Genomic DNA, 17921 nt, shown 5'->3' on the forward strand with positions numbered 1-17921 from the left:
CATATGTTGTGTGGAATGGGATGTAATCTCTGAGAATGAAGTGGTCATATGAGAAAACAAGCTACTGTGTGTGTGTGTTTGTGTGTGTGTGTGTACGTGTGTGTGTGTGTCTTAGCAATTTCGCTGTTCAGAACTGCAATTTCATTGTATGCTAAAATGAAATTATTTGTTGTTTCGCCCCAATTATTTGGAGGTTTGTGGCAATATCAGAGTATCTGATGTATTGGGCGACGTGTACAGTATAGTTTCTCCACTAGGAACCGCCCCTTGTGAATTTTATTCCTTATATGACGGTCTGTCTCACGTTCTCAAATCAATAGTGCAGTGGCTGGAATACTTTCCACTGCTCCCAATTAACTGTGTATGCAGCAGAATCGGAACTTCGCTACTTTCTCTAATAGCTACTTTTTAAAAATTTGTAGAGTATGCATATGTAATACAATCTGGATCGAATGAGAGAATGATACAGAAGTAGCAACATAGATAGATGTCCCCCCCCCCTTACGCTCCAATAAATTATGTAGTAGTGAGAAATGTAATAATATCAAGAATCTGCTTACTAACTTCAAATCTGATGCTGATATGCACCGCCCAGATTGTTTATTGTCCAGCACCATTAATGGGAAATGAATATGTGTCTTCACATTTACAACATTACATGCATGTACCACAATATTTTAGATAATACTTTGGTATGTCACCATTCTAAATAAATATTACTACTGAAGATTTCACTGGCACCATCATCATATCACTGCCGAATAGCCTGTGGCTCAAGTTAGTTATTGATGAGGTGAGTTTGTTTAGCATCCTGTAATATTTTGTGGGTAGTGGAAAAGACGCATGCAGTCAGCAAACCGAATGATACCAACTGACTAAGTTACAACTCTTCCCATATTGTATTTGTAGACTCCAAATAGGAGTGGGCACAAAGCAGTTCGATAGGCTATGCTATTGTGCAGTATATGGTAGCACTTGAAGTCATTTTCCACTGTGATGTATATGGTTTGCTCACTGATTAGAGTTGTCATACATTTCACAAATTAATATGGTGCTTCTAACTGTTGTAACTCACCTAGTAGGACGCTTGTCTGTACATTATAGTAGATCGTCACGATATCCTAGAACAGGGCAGCTGTTCATTTACGATTGCTGAAGCCAGGTGCTATGGAAGAGACTAACATAGACATGTTGTCCATACAAACTGTAGTTCTCTGAAATCCAAATTGAGAGTGAGCTAGTAGGGATGAGCATCCTAGACATCATTCCAAGAACCTTCTAATCATTTTTTTTTCAGTTTTTACTGATGCAAGATGATAATGCCATTGGTTTGTGGGCTGCAACTAAAGATAGGTCTTTTCCCTTTTTGTTAATAGGAACTTTAATCTGTGTCTTCCAGCCTTAGACCTGTTCTTGTCGCATATATATTAGCTTTATATTTGGAGAAGCTGTTCTAAAGCGTTCCAAGGCGTCATTTATATCATTTAGAAGGGATCTGATCCAGTTCTGGCATGAATTTGGACAGACTTTGATGACTGATATCAACTGGCCTATGTCAAATGATGCAGTTAAAATATGTTGGATCTCTGTACTTTCCTTTGCATGAAGAGTGTAGACCCTTGCTGAAGCAACAAGGTCGCTGAATTCTTCTATCCATTCGCATGATTGCAAGAGACTGGATGTAGGGGCGATATTTCTGAATCTGTTGATCTTGAACGATATCTCCAATAGTGGTCTTAGATAAGATGTTGTAATATTTAATCCAGCTGTTCCTCTTGGTTGTCTTAAGTACCTTCTTCGTTCTAGCTGCAATTTGATTGTAACTCAAGAAGTTGTTCGTTTTAAGCTGCTGAACGTGCCTCATTTTGTTAATGCTCTCCTTCTGTCCTGTAGTGATTTGTTGCATTCTTCATTCCACCACGGATTACCAAGTCTTCTTGCTTTTAGTATTAGGACACATCAAACATAAGTGACCGAAGTGACAAACAGCACACAACAGCTACGGATGACTAACCACAACCACAGGTTGTTGTTGTTGTTGTGGTCTTCAGTCCTGAGACTGGTTTGATGCAGCTCTCCATGCTACTCTATGCAAGCTTCTTCATCTCCCAGTAACTACTGCAACCTACATCCTTCTGAATCTGCTTAGTGTATTCATCTCCTGGTCTCCCTCTATGATTTTTACCCTCCATGCTGCCATCCAATACTAAATTGGTGATCCCTTGATGCCTCCGAACATGTCCTACCAACCGATCCCTTCTTCTAGTCAAGTTGTGCCACAAACTGCTCTTCTCCCCAATTCAATTCAATACCTCCTCATTAGTTATGTGATGTACCCATCTAATCCTCAGCATTCTTCTGTAGCACCACATTTCGAAAGCTTCTATTCTCTTCTTGTTCAAACTATTTATCGTCCATGTTTCACTTCCATACATGGATACACTCCATACAAATACTTTCAGAAACGACTTCCTGACACTTAAATCTATACTCGACGTTAATAAATTTCTATTCTTCAGAAACGCTTTCCTTGCCATTGCCAGTCTACATTTTATATCCTCTCTACTTCGACCATCATCAGTTATTTTGCTCCCCAAATAGCAAAACTCATTTACTGCTTTAAGCATCTCATTTCCTAATCTAATGCCCGCAGCATCACCCGACTTAATTCGACTACATTCCATTATCCTCATTTTGCTTTTGTTGATTATATCCTCCTTTCAAGACACTATCCATTCCATTCAGCTGCTCTTCCAGGTCCTGACAGAATTACAATGTCATCGGTGAACCTCAAAGCTTTTATTTCTTCTCCATGGATTTCTGTACAAATTGTAAATAGCCTTTCGCTCCCTGTATTTAACCCCTGCCACCTTCAGAATTTGAAAGAGAGTATTCCAGCCAAAATTGTCAAAAGCTTTCTCTAAGTCTACAAATGCTAGAAACTTAAGTTTGCCTTTCCTTAACCTATCTTCTAAGATGAGTCATAGGGTCAGTATTGCCTCACGTTTTCCAATATTTCTATGGAATCCAAACTGATCTTCCCTGACGTCGGCTTCTACCTGTTTTTCCATTCGTCTGTAAACAATTCGTGTTAATATTTTACAGCCATGACTTATTAAACTGATAGTTCGGTAATTTTCACATCTGTCAACACCTGCTTTCTTTGGTATCGGAATTATTATATTCTTCTTGAAGTCTGAGGGTATTTCGCCTGTATCATACATTTTTCTCACCAGATGGTAGAGTTTTGTCAAGACTGGCTTTCCCAAGGCTGTCAGTAGTTCTATTGGAATGTTGTCTACTCCTGGGGCCTTGTTTCGACTCAGGTCTTTCAGTGCTATGTCCAACCCTTCGCACAGTGCCATATCTCCCATTTCATCTTCTACAGCCTCTTCCATTTCCATAATATTGTCCTCAAGTACATTGCCCTTGTATAGACCCTCTATGTACTCATTCCACCTATTCGCTTTCCCTTCTTTGCTTAGAACTGGGTTTCCATCTGAGCCCTTGATATTCATACAAGTGGTTCTCTTTTCTCCAAAGGTCTCTCTAATTTTCCTGTATGCAGTGAGATAAGCCTCTACTTCTTTACATTTGTGCTCTAGCCATCCCTGCTTAGCCATTTTGCACTTCCTGTCGATTTCATTTTTGAGATGTCTGTATTCCTTTTTGCCTGCTTCATTTACTGCATTTTTATATTTTCTCCATTCATCAATTAAATTCAATATTTCTTCTGTTACCCGAGGATTTCTATTAGCCCTCGTCTTTTTACCTACTTGATCCTCTGCTGCCTTCACTATTTCATCCCTCAAAACTACCCATTCTTATTCTACTGTATTTCTTTCCCCCATTCCTGTCAATTGTTCGCTTATGCTCTCCCTGAAACTCTGTACAGCCTCTGGTTCTTTCAGTTTATCTAGGTCCCATCTCCTTAAATTCTCACCTTTTTGCAGTTTCATCAGTTTTAATCTACAGTTCCTAACCAATATATTGTGGTCAGAGTACACGTCTGCCCCTGGAAATGTCTTACAATTTAAAACCTGGTTCCTAAATCTCTGTCTTACCATTATATAATCTATCTGATACCTTCTAGTATCTCCAGGCTTTTTCCACGTATACAACCTTCTTTCATGATTCTTGAACCAAGTGTTAGCTATGATTATGTTATGCTCTGTGCAAAATTCCACTAGGTGGCTTCCTGTTTCCTTTCCTTCCCTCAATCGATATTCACCTATTATGTTTCCTTCTCTCCTTTTTCCTACTATGGTATCGAATTCCAGTCACCCACGACTATTAAATTTTCGTCTCCCTTCACTACCTGAATAATCTCTTTTATCTCATCATAAATTTCATCAATTTCTTCATCATCTGCAGAGCTAGTTGGCATATAAGCTAGTACTACTGTAGTAGGCATGGGCTTTGTGTCTATCTTGGCCACAATAATGCGTTCACTATGCTGTTTGTAGTAGCTTACCTGTACTCCTATTTTTTTATTCATTATTAAACCTACTCCTGCATTACCCCTATTTAATTTTGTATTTATAACCCTGTATTCACCTGACCAAAAGTCTTGTTCCTCCTGCCACCGAACTTCACTAATTCCCACAGGTATAGTTACAGAAGTGTGCAAGTGCTGCTTGTCCTCCACTACAACTTGTGATGTTTGAAATCTTGTTGTGCACCATGTGTGAAATTGAGAGGGACAGCTGCAAGTCTTCTTTGCAAAGCGCTGGAGCTAATGCACCAGCTACTATGAAATATTTATTATCCGATTTTAAGAAAACTGTTTCATATCTCACTTGATAAACGAATAAATTTCTTTTCGTTATTCATCATAGTTACTGTGCAGCATGAATCTAAGTAAATGACTGAACGAAATTTTTGAGATACACTGTATAGACTTTCCTCATAGTTCATTTCAGATCATACATATCTGCATGTGAAATGTAGTTGAGTTATCGGAATTGTATTTAAAGTTGAGAACAGAATGATATCTCTCATCCAGAATGAGATTTTCACTCTGCAGCGGAGTGTGCGCTGATATGAAACTTCCTGGCAGATTAAAACTGTGTGCCCGACCGAGACTCGAGCTCGGGACCTTTGCCTTTCGCGGGCAAGTGCTCTACCAACTGAGCTACCGAAGCACGACTCACGCCTGGTACTCACAGCTGTACTTCTGCCAGTACCTCGTCTCCTACCTTCCAAACTTTACAGAAGCTCTCCTGCGAAACTTGCAGAACTAGCACTCCTGAAAGCAAGGATATTGCGGAGACATAGCTTAGCCACAGCCTGGGGGATGTTTCCAGAATGAGATTTTCACTCTGCACCGGAGTGTGCGCTGATATGAAACTTCCTGGCAGATTAAAATTGTGTGCCCGACCAAGACTCGAACTCGGGACCTTTGCCTTTCGCGGGCAAGTGCTCTACCACACTCCGCTGCAGAGTGAAAATCTCATTCTGGAAACATCCCCCAGGCTGTGGCTAAGCCATATCTCAGCAATATCCTTTCTTTCAGGAGTGCTAGTTCTGCAAGTTTCGCAGGAGCGCTTCTGAAAAGTTTGGAAGGTAGGAGACGAGGTACTGGCAGAAGTAAAGCTGTGAGTACCGGGTGTGAGTCGTGCTTCGGTAGCTCAGTTGGTAGAGCACTTGCCCGCGAAAGGTAAAGGTCCCGAGTTCGAGTCTCGGTCGGGCACACAGTTTTAATCTGCCAGGAAGTTTCGATATCTCTCTTACTTCTCACGATTTTGGACTGTATATGTGGTGGATGGGTCGCGCACAGAGCACTTAATCGCACCCCTATGCATCATGCATCATATGGTAGTAAAAATCGTCATATTTCATAAACAGTTGAAGATAACGAAACGAGTTTTCTTGCAAATGACTGCACACAAAGACGACATATTTTGCAGTGTGATTATCACTCAAAACGTTTTAGTCAGTTGTTTGGAAGTCTGGTTTTGAAATAAATATTCAATTGCTTGAAAGTAACCAGAGTAATTAAGGAAAACTCCAGGGATAATTGAAATATTTCATGAACAGGCTAGCTATATAAATGATGTTTCAAAAAGTTCATCTCTTCAAGCTCTAACTATTTTGTGCATAAAATTATATTGGTATGATATTTAACTGTCAAAAATGCTTTCTTCGAATTATGAAATAAATTTAGGGCCTTTTTGGGAACAGGAGTCGCTAGGAAGACGAATGAAGTGTCAATAAGATCATGCTTTTTGAATATAACTTGAAAATAGAAAAATTGGGAAAGAAATTGATCAAAAATTTGTGAAATGATTTGTCTAAAAGAAATAAAATACATTAGAGAAACATTAGACATGCCTCTGAATGATTCTCAAAATCACTTGTAGCTAATGAGGTGCATCAAATACATCCCTAAATCTCTAATATACTCATAATTTTAGGAAAATCTTTTCACAAACGATTGAACTTCTTAAAAAAAATTGTATTTATGTTTTTGTGCTTATTATTTTGATTAATTGAAGCTTTTGGTATTAATATTGACTTGTGATGAATTACATTATCAATAGTTAGTTATCAGTAAAATTTCACAGTTGTTCATTATGATTTGTTAAGAATTAAATGTGAGTGATTACTGGAATTGGTGTGTACACACTGGAAGATCACTTGGGCAAGACATTAAAAAGTCTACTTTGAGATGCAATGTAAACAATACAGATAAAACTTGATACACAGAACATGTGACAGATTGTAGTTGAGTTACTTAAAATATAAAATCATTAGTAAAAACCTTTGCTAAAGATGTAAAAATTCTTTATTTTTAAAAATGGAAGCACTTTACTTTTTAGAAATAAATAGTTTTTACTGCTTTAGCAGCACCTTCCTTTGTAGAAATAAATAATTTTTGCAACTGCAGCGTATTTTATCATTGATGATGAATATCAACAGTTGTGGGTGTCCCATCAAGAAAAACGTGTGTGAAGAATAAAAAGTTCCTGGGGACAAACCTGGGACCCACAACAATTCAGATTACAAGTGAAATACGCTCCCATGACCCCAAGAACATCTTATGACAATAACCAGCTATTTTTCCATATTTACATGAATTCATCATTCTTACACTCTTATCGATTGTTGAAAGTTCTTGATCGCATACGAAACACTTGTCGTTGATTCATTGATGAGGTAGTTGGATGTATCCCTGCTCAACAGCTTACATTTGAAGAATTAGTTTGGTAGTCTTTATAGTTGACGACATAAATTATGAAATTTTCCATGAGGCTCCTCCTTTTGTAAATTTGATGCACAGCGCTCTTTTATCGCCTTATTTTCCCAATCAAAGCTAATTTTGCAGCTTTACTCTCCAGTTACAACGTTCCACGGTTTATGGTGCCGTTTTATAGAAATAGCTGGTCAGCCCTAGTAACCATCTAGTAGTAAGAGTTTGTCACTCACATACAGAAAGCCAGGACGTACCACCGAACTCTGCTAGTTGTAGCTGGAAGGGTATCCAGATGCCGCGCACTGCTACTCACTTCTACATCTACGTCTACATTTATACTCCGCAAGCCACCCAACGGTGTGTGGCGGTGGGCACTTTACGTGCCACTGTCATTACCTCCCTTTCCTGTTCCAGTCGCGTATGGTTCGCGGGAAGAACGACTGTCTGAAAGCCTCCGTGCGCGCTCTAATCTCTCTAATTTTACATTCGTGATCTCCTCGGGAGGTATAAGTAGGGGGAAGCAATATATTCGATACCTCATCCAGAAACGCACCCTCTCGAAACCTGGCGAGCAAGCTACACCGCGATGCAGAGCGCCTCTCTTGAAGAGTCTGCCACTTGAGTTTATTAAACATCTCCGTAACGCTATCACGGTTACCAAATAACCCTGTGACGAAACGCGCCGCTCTTCTTTGGATCTTCTCTATCTCCTCCGTCAAACCGATCTGGTACGGATCCCACACTGATGAGCAATACTCAAGTATAGGTCGAACGAGTGTTTTGTAAGCCACCTCCTTTGTTGATGGACTACATTTTCTAAGCACTCTCCCAATGAATCTCAACCTGGTACCCGCCTTACCAACAATTAATTTTATGTGATCATTCCACTTCAAATCGTTCCGCACGCATACTCCCAGATATTTTACAGAAGTAACTGCTACCAGTGTTTGTTCCGCTTTTAAATAATCATACAATAAAGGATCCTTCTTTCTATGTATTCGCAATACATTACATTTGTCTATGTTAAGGGTCAGTTGCCACTCTGTGCACCAAGTGCCTATCCGCTGCAGATCTTCCTGCATTTCGCTACAATTTTCTAATGCTGCAACTTCTCTGTATACTACAGCATCATCCGCGAAAAGCTGCATGGAACTTCTGACACTATCTACTAGATCATTTATATATATTGTGAAAAGCAATGGTCCCATAACACTCCCCTGTGGCACGCCAGAGGTTACTTTAACGTCTGTAGACGTCTCTCCATTGATAACAACATGCTGTGTTCTGTTTGCTAAAAACTCTTCAATCCAGCCACACAGCTGGTCTGATATTCCGTAGACTCTTATTTTGTTTATCAGGCGACAGTGCGGAACTGTATCAAACGCCTTCCGGAAGTCAAGAAAAATAGCATCTACCTGGGAGCCTGTATCTAATATTTTCTGGGTCTCATGAACAAATAAAGCGAGTTGGGTCTCACACGATCGCTGTTTCCCGAATCCATGTTGATTCCTACGTAGTAGATTCTGGGTTTCCAAAAACGACATGATACTCTAGCAAAAAACATGTTCTAAAATTCTACAACAGATCGACGTCAGAGATATAGGTCTATAGTTTTGCGCATCTGCTCGACGACCCTTCTTGAAGACTGGGACTACCTGTGCTCTTTTCTAATCATTTGGAACCCTCCGTTCCTCTAAAGACTTGCGGTACACGGTTGTTAGAAGGGGGGCAAGTTCTTTCGCGTACTCTGTGTAGAATCGAACTGGTATCCCGTCAGGTCCAGTGGACTTTCCTCTATTGAGTGATTCCAGTTGCTTTTCTATTCCTTGGACACTTATTTCGATGTCAGCCATTTTTTCGTTTGTGCGAGGATTTAGAGAAGGAACAGCAGTGCGGTCTTCCTCTGTGAAACAGCTTTGGAAAAAGGTGTTTAGTATTTCAGCTTTACGCGTGTCATCCTCTGTTTCAATGCCATCATCATCCTGGAGTGTCTGGATATGCTGTTTCGAGCCACTTACTGATTTAACGTAAGACCAGAACTTCCTAGGATTTTCTGTCAAGTCGGTACATAGAATTTTACTTTCGAATTCACTGAACGCTTCACGCATAGCCCTCCTTACGCTAACTTTGACATCGTTTAGCTTCTGTTTGTCTGAGAGGTTTTGGCTGCGTTTAAACTTGGAGTGAAGCTCTCTTTGCTTTCGCAGTAGTTTCCTAACTTCGTTGTTGTACTACGGCGGGTTTATCCCGTCCCTCACAGTTTTACTCGGCACGTACCGGTCTAAAACGCATTTTACGATTGCCTTGAACTTTTTCCATAAACACTCAACATTGTCAGTGTCGGAACAGAAATTTTCGTTTTGATCTGTTAGGTAGTCTGAAATCTGCCTTCTATTACTCTTGCTAAACAGATAAACCTTCCTCCCTTTTTTTATATTCCTATTAACTTCCATATTCAGGGATGCTGCAACGGCCTTATGATCACTGATTCCCTGTTCTGCACTTAAAGAGTCGAAAAGTTCGGGTCTGTTTGTTATCAGTAGGTCCAAGATGTTATCTCCATGAGTCGGTTCTCTGTTTAATTGCTCGAGGTAATTTTCGGATAGTGCACTCAGTATAAGGTCACTCGATACTCTGTCCCTACCACCCGTCCTAAACATCTGAGTGTCCCAGTCTATATCTGGTAAATTGAAATCTCCACCTAAGACTATAACATGCTGAGAAAATTTATGTGAAATGTATTCCAAATTTTCTCTCAGTTGTTCTGCCACTAATGCTGCTGAGTCAGGAGGTCGGTAAAAGGAGCCAATTATTAACCTAGCTCGGTTGTTGAGTGTAACCTCCACACATAATAATTCACAGGATCTATCCACTTCTACTTCACTACAGGATAAACTACTACTAACAGCGACGAACACTCCACCACCGGTTGCATGCAATCTATCCTTTCTAAACACCGTCTGTGCCTTTGTAAAAATTTCGGCAGAATTTATCTCTGGCTTAAGCCAGCTTTCTGTACCTATAACGATTTCAGCTTCGGTGCTTTCTATCAGCGCTTGAAGTTCTGGTACTTTACCAACGCAGCTTCGACAGTTGACAATTACAATACCGATTGCTGCTTGGTCCCCGCATGTCCTGACTTTGCCCCGCACCCGTTGAGGCTGTTGCCCTTTCTGTACTTGCCCAAGGCCATCTAACCTAAAAAACCGCCCAGCCCACGCCACACAACCCCTGCTACCCGTGTAGCCACTTGTTGCGTGTAGTGGACTCCTGACCTATCCAGCGGAACCCGAAACCCCACCACCCTATGGCGCAAGTCGAGGAATCTGCAGCCCACATGGTCGCAGAACCGTCTCAGCCTCTGATTCAGACCCTCCACTCGGCTCTGTACCAAAGGTCCGCAGTTAGTCCTGTCGACGATGCTGCAGATGGTGAGCTCTGCTTTCATCCCGCTAGCGAGACTGGCAGTCTTCACCAAATCAGATAGCCGCCAGAAGCCAGAGAGGATTTCCTCCGATCCATAGCGACACACATCATTGGTGCCGACATGAGCGACCACCTGCAGATGGGTGCACCCTGTACCCTTCATGGCATCCGGAAGGACCCTTTCCACATCTGGAATGACTCCCCCCGGTATGCACACGGAGTGCACATTAGTTTTCTTCCCCTCTCTTGCTGCCATTTCCCTAAGGGGCCCCATTATGCGCCTGACGTTGGAGCTCCCAACTACCAGTAAGCCCACCCTCTGCGACCGCCCGGATCTTGCAGACTGAGGGGCAACCTCTGGAACAGGACAAGCAGCCATGTCAGGCCGAAGATCAGTATCAGCCTGAGACAGAGCCTGAAACCGGTTCGTCAGACAAACTGGAGGGGCCTTCCGTTCAGCCCTCTGGAATGTCTTTCGCCCCCTGCCACACCTTGAGACGACCTCCCACTCTACCACAGGTGAGGGATCAGCCTCAATGCGGGCAGTATCCCGGGCAACCACAGTCGTAGTCCGATCGGGGGATGCGTGGGACGAGCTGGCCGTCCCCGACAAACCCCCATCCGGACCCCCACAATGAGGCCCATTGGCAACAGCCTCAAGCTGTGTGACTGAAGCCAACACTGCCTGAAGCTGGGAGCGAAGGGATGCTAACTCAGCCTGCATCCGAACACAGCAGTTGCAGTCCCTATCCATGCTAAAAACTGTTTTGCAAAGAACGTCTGAACTAATCTACAGAGAGCGCAAATAAATCGACAAAATTTACATGGTTATTAAAATACAAGACTGCCTAGTAAATGCAGTAATGCTGCTACTTGCGCACTGCTGACACTGCTCGGCGGCGGAAGGAGACTACGCGAATTTACACTATTCAGGCACTAAAACGCGATGCTACAACTCTCAAATACTATAATACGCCCGAAATTTATGAATTAAACAATGCAAGTACCAAAAACACGCAAAGAAATTAAGAATTGAACTATGTAACAAATGAGTGAGCTATGAGTGTACGACTTGCTGCTGCTGCTGCTTATCCAATGGCGGCAGGGAGCACACTGTGCAATGGCCACAATGATCTTGTTGTACATCTACATCTACATGACTGCTCTGTAATTCACACTTAAGTGTGTGACAGAGAGTTCATTGCACCCCTCTTTTCTACCATTTCCCTACCATTCTACTCTCAAACAGGACCAGGTAAAAACACATACCTAAATCTTTCTGTGGATGCATTGATTTCTCTTATTTGTTTCATCGATCATTTCTCCCTATATAGTATATAGTAGGTCATCAACAAAATATTTTCACGTTCAGAGGAGGAAGTTAGTAATTGAAATTTCGTGAAAAGGCCTCGCCACAATGAATAACGCCTTTGTTTTAATGTTTGTCACTCTCATTGCATGTCATGTCCTTGGCAATTTCTCCCCTATTTCGCGATAGTACAAAATGATCTACGCTTCTTTGAACTTTTTCTATGTCCTCCATCAATCCTATCCAGTAAAAATCCCATACCAAATGGTAGTACTCCAGAAGAGGATGGACAAGTGTAAGCAGTCTCTTTAGTAGATCTGTTGCACATTTTATGTGTTCTGCCAATAAAACCACTCCATCCATATTAGCCGAAAATTTGTAAAAACAAGATGAAACGTGGTAGCCCAACCAAGCTGCAAAACCTATTGCATTTGCATGGGATCGAAAATCGACTGCAGAATTGGAAAACCGGGAACCAGAAACGGATTTTCAGAATCCATTTTGAAATGCTTGTATGACCACCCAGAAGCGTTATTGGGAAATCGGTTTACGAAATCCGGTTTTGGGAGCCCCACGTAAACGAAATGATTATCTGAGTGGTCTTTTCAATTTAAGTTGCTTGTAACAGTAGTCTGTAGATATTAAGTTGAACTGAAAAACTGTAGATTTCTGTGATTTAGCATGTAACCGAAATTTAACGGATTCCTCTTAGTACACATGTGGACGATTTCACACTTTACATTACTTGGAGTCAGTTGTCTGCAGCACACAGATGTTCTGTCTAAATCATTTTGTAGTTCATATTGATCCTCTGATAATTTTACTAGCCGGCTAGTGACATCAGCTTCTACAAAAAATCTATCAGTTGTTGATAATGCAATGTACCTAAGCTTCAAGAGACACAACCCAGATTAGCCAAACGTAGAGTAAGTGATAACGTCATTGAAAAATCCAATAATAAATATGAGGCTGTATGGAGGGTAATTAAAACAGAATTATTTACTACTAGATTTTGTGAAAAAGTTATAAATAATGTTAATGTCACTGCTAATGAATTTAATCTCTTTTTTGTCAATGCTGCAAATCCTAATTCGTCACCTTCTCGTAAGAAGTGTTTTAAACGTGCAATAAAACCTAATTCCCAATTGGCCAATATAAGCCAGTTTTTACAAAATGTTCCTGGTACTGTGCCGATTTGTGATGAGAGAATAGTGGAAGTGTGATGTAACTAAATCAGTAGCAAAATTAAGTGGCTCCAAATCAGATGTTTATAGTCTCTTAAATTTTGTGATTAAAAAATAATGGAATTGGTATCATGCTCTTCTGTGCACACTTATAAACTGGATGTTTGTTAGTGGTACTTTTGCAGAATGTCTAAAGAAGACTGTAGTCATTCCATTGCACAATAGGGTGATAAATCCTACACTAATACACTGACAAAAAATTGCAGCGCCAAAAAGTAATTGATGCAGAGTAATGAGATGACGGAAATAAACTTGTCTAGATAACATATTGCAAGATCACTGGTTAATGTAAGCACGAGATAACCCATTGCGAATGTGAAATGCTGGTATCTTAGTAGCCAGTGCAACCGCCAAACTATTGGATGCAAGCATACAAATGTGCGTGCATTGTGTTGTACACGTGCCAAATGTCAATTTGTGGGATAGTATTCTATACCTGTTGCACTTGGCTGGTTAACATGCAGGCAGTTAAAGCTGTTTGTGGAAGAGACTGGAGTTGTCGTCCAGTGATGTCCCATACATGCTTGATTGGAGACAGATCTGGTGATCGAGCAGGGAAATGCACAATCTCAATCCTCTGTAGAGTATGCTGGGTTACGACAGTGGTATATGGGAGAGCATTGTACTGTGGGAAAGCACCTACTGGAATGCCATTCATGAATGGCGGCACAAAGCTCGGATCACCAGACTGACTTACAAATCTGCAGTCAGAGTGTGTGGTATAACAACGAGAGTGCTCCTGCTGCCATATGAAAGCAGACCCTAGAACATAACTCTAGGTGTAGGTCCAGTATGTCTAGCACACAGACAGGTAGGGAACTGGGCTCCTTCTAACCAACACACAACATCACTGGAAACAAGGCAGAACCCACTTTCATCAGAAAACATAATAGACCTCCACGCTGCCCTCCAATGAGCTCTCGCTTTACGCCACAGAATTCACAAATGGCAGAGGTTTGGAGTCGCTGGAATGCACGCTATCGGGCGTCTGGCTAGGAGCTGTCCTTGAAGTAACCGATTTGTAACACTTCATTGTGTCACTGTGGTGCCAGCTGCTGTTAAAATTGCTGCTGCAGATGCAGAGTGATGTGCCAGAGTCGTACGCTGAATATGATGGTCTTTCCTCTCGGTAGTGCCATGTGGCTGTATCGAGCCTGGTCTTCTTGCGACTATACATTCTCGTGACCGCCATTGCTAGCAACCATGTACAGTGGCTACATTCCTGTCAAGTCTTTCTGCAGCTCCGCGCAAGGAACATCCAGCTTCTTGTAGCCCTATTACACGACCTCGTTCAAATTCTGTGACATGTTGATAATGGCGTCTTTGTCGCCTTAAAGGCATTCTCAACTAACATCAACTTACCATGTCCATTCTCAAAGGTAACTAACACCCACGACCGTTACAGCGTGATTTTAAAGAAAACCTAATTTGCATCCTTATAGTTACACTACTAGCTCCACGCTTGTGCAACTGGCGTAAAATTTGAATACATCATCTTTCAGATAAAGAAACATGCATAACAACTTTCGTTGATCTTGCACAGCTCCTCCTTGATGTTGTGATTATTTTTGACCAGTGTAGCTATCGTTCACATTCTCTGGCACTTATTTTCTCAAAAATAATTGAATATTGCTTACAAAAGCAAATTTATCAGCATTTGTTAAAAAAATATAGAACAAGTCTCATATTGTTTTAGCCCCAGTTGTGAACAATTAAAGCTGTTGAAAATATTTTTTCTAATGTGCAGTCCTCTTTTGAATCCTAATTATCTGCCAAAGTTACAGCAGTGAACTTCAGCAAGGTATTTGATGCTGTGAAGCACACAATATTACTGGAGAAACTATAGTGTAATGCCGTTAGGAACCTGGAATTCTTTCTCTTTAATTCCTATCTCAGTAACAGGAAACAAATTGTAAGCCAAAATGGTCAAGAGATACTGTTTCTGAATGTTATTAGAGGTGTTCCACAAGGATCGGTGCTTGGGCCACTACCGTTTATAATATTTATAAATGGCCTACCCAGTAGAATGCCATGCAAATCTGTGCTTTACGTAAATGATAGAAGTTTCATCAGTTCTCAGAAGGACGTAAATAAACTAGGGGGCCAAGTAAGGATTTCCTCAGATTATTCAGTACATGATTTCAAGCCAATAAGTTAATTATTAACTGTGAAAAGACTGTAAAGATTTCTTTTAGTTTATCCTTTGTTGATGTTGAGTCCACTTCTACCAAACTCCTTGGAATATATCTAGATAAAAAAATTAACTTCAGAGAGTCACATAGATTATATATATCGAAAGCTATATCTGTTTACTGTAAAAAACATGCACATTTCTTCTGAAAAACTGCTGATCTACCTCTGTCATACCTTTTTTCATTGTCATCTAAGCTATGGCATTCTTCTATGTTGTAATTCTCCAGGCACCAGGAAAATTTTTGTTTGGCAGAAGAAAGAATCTCTTGGATTACTAAATATAATATATCATTTATGGCTGGTTTCAAAGAATTATGGATAATGACAGTCCCATCTCTCTTTATATTCAGCTCCCTTTTGTACATAAATGAGAACCTTAAAAGTTACAACCTTAGGCAGTCTGTTCATAATCATAATATTCATCCAGCATTAAAGATAGAGATATCTACAACTCGACATAAAAGAGCAAAAGCCAGTTACGAATACATAGCAATAAAGCTTTTCAAAACATTACCTGTGTAGTCACATGCTGATTCTCGTAACAGCTTTGAAAATAAGACCCAAAAATGGCTAAAAGAGAAGATTTTTGCACTCTTAAAGTATGTGAAATCTCTTCAAAAGTAGATCTGATTTACTAAATAACTCACAATACTGTGTCTCTGTACCTTTTTCTATGCTTCTTTGCTCCCATTCGTATTGTGTCTTGTGTATATAATGAAAGTGCAGGTGTCGAAATAATGTTCAGCTCATAATTTATTATTGACAACAGTGGGAAATTTTTGTATGTGCCCTCTATTCCTTCTTTGTCTGAAACTTACTAAGTAACTTAATTTTCAGTTACATATTTAACTGTTAACCATATGGAGACATCTTTATGTACTAGCTGTGTTGATTTGTTATGTACATTGTTTTATCACATGTCTTTTAAGTATGTGTAACATCATAATGCATGTAAGTATGTTTCTCAGCATATCATACTTTATAAAAACTCTTGTACATTACCCTAGACGAAATCGAGTGAATGCAAATGCTTGAAGCTGGATGAATAAATAATTAAAAGAGAGCTGTCCGCATTGCCTCCCAAATCATTTATATAGATTAGAAACAACAGAGATCCTATAATACTTCCTTGGGGAATGCCCAGATATCACTTATATTTTACTTGATGACATCCCATCAGTTATTATGAACTGTATCCTTTCTGACAGAAAAACACAAATTCAGTCACACAAATGAGACAGTACTCATAGGCATTCTATCTGATTAGAAGTCGCTTGTGTCTTGTGAGGAACTATGCCAAAGGCCCTCTGTAAATCTAGAAATATGAAATCAATTTGACATCTTCTGGCAACAGCACCTATTATAGTATGTTTGTCAATAAAGAACTAGTTGTGTTTCACAAGAATGATATTTTCTGGATCTATGCTGACTTTGTGTCAATAGATCGTTTTCTTTGAAGTAAATCATAATGTTTGAACACGGTGTATGTTCCAGACACCTACAGCAAATCGATGTAACTGATATGGCCCTATAATTCAGTCGAATGCTCCTCTTTCTTTTCTTAAATATTGGTGTGACCTGTGCTCCTATCTAGTCTTTAGTATGAATTTTTCATTGAGTAAGTGGTTTTATACGATTGCTCGATATGTATCAACATACTCTGAAAGGAACCTAATTGGCATAAAGTCTTAACTGAAAGTTAAGCCTTTTTTAAGCAACTGAAGCCAGTTCACTACACTGTGAATATTGGCTCCTAAGTTACTCATGTTGGACGTTGTTTTTGATTCAAATTCTAGAATATTTACTTCACCTTTTTTTGTGACATAATTTCTGAAAACCGAATTTAGCAACACAGCTTTAGTGATACTGTCACTGTAATATTACCATTGGTATCACCCAGCGAAGGAAATGATTGTGCCTTGCACTGGTATATTTTAGATACAACCAGAATTTCCTTGTATGTTCTACTAGATTTCGAGACACAGTTTTGTTGTGAAAACTGTTAAAAGCATCATACATTGAAGCCTGCACTAAATTTCGAGCTTCTGCAAAGCTTCACTAATCTTGGAGATGCTTTTTTCATTGTTTCTGCAAAAGAGTTTTAACATGTTTTGTGTACCATAGAGGATCAGCTCTGTCTTCTATTAATTTATTTGATATAAATCTCCCAGTTGACATTGATACTATACCTTTATTTAAACCATATCTGGTCATTATGGAAGAAATGGAGACTATCTCTTAGGAATACATTAAGTGAATATTTACGCTCTTTTTTAAATAGATATATTTTGTATACAATCGATGGATTTCGGTATTGTGGTATTCAGTCTCTCTAGAACCACCTTCTGGTCAGTAATATCTGTATCCTTCTTGATGCTTCATATTTGAACAAGATTATTTGTTGCTAAGATCTCAGGTATGTTTTTGCAGTGCAAAAAAATTTTCAGAGAAAGAATGTAGTATAATTTAGAATGAACTGTAAATGTATAAGAATGAGTGCTGATATGTCCTTCACTTTATAAAGTAAAATGCTGGTTTGGATTTGAAAAAAAAT

This window comes from Schistocerca serialis, chromosome 7 (assembly GCF_023864345.2).
Source record: "Schistocerca serialis cubense isolate TAMUIC-IGC-003099 chromosome 7, iqSchSeri2.2, whole genome shotgun sequence".
Lineage (NCBI taxonomy): Eukaryota > Metazoa > Arthropoda > Insecta > Orthoptera > Acrididae > Schistocerca > Schistocerca serialis.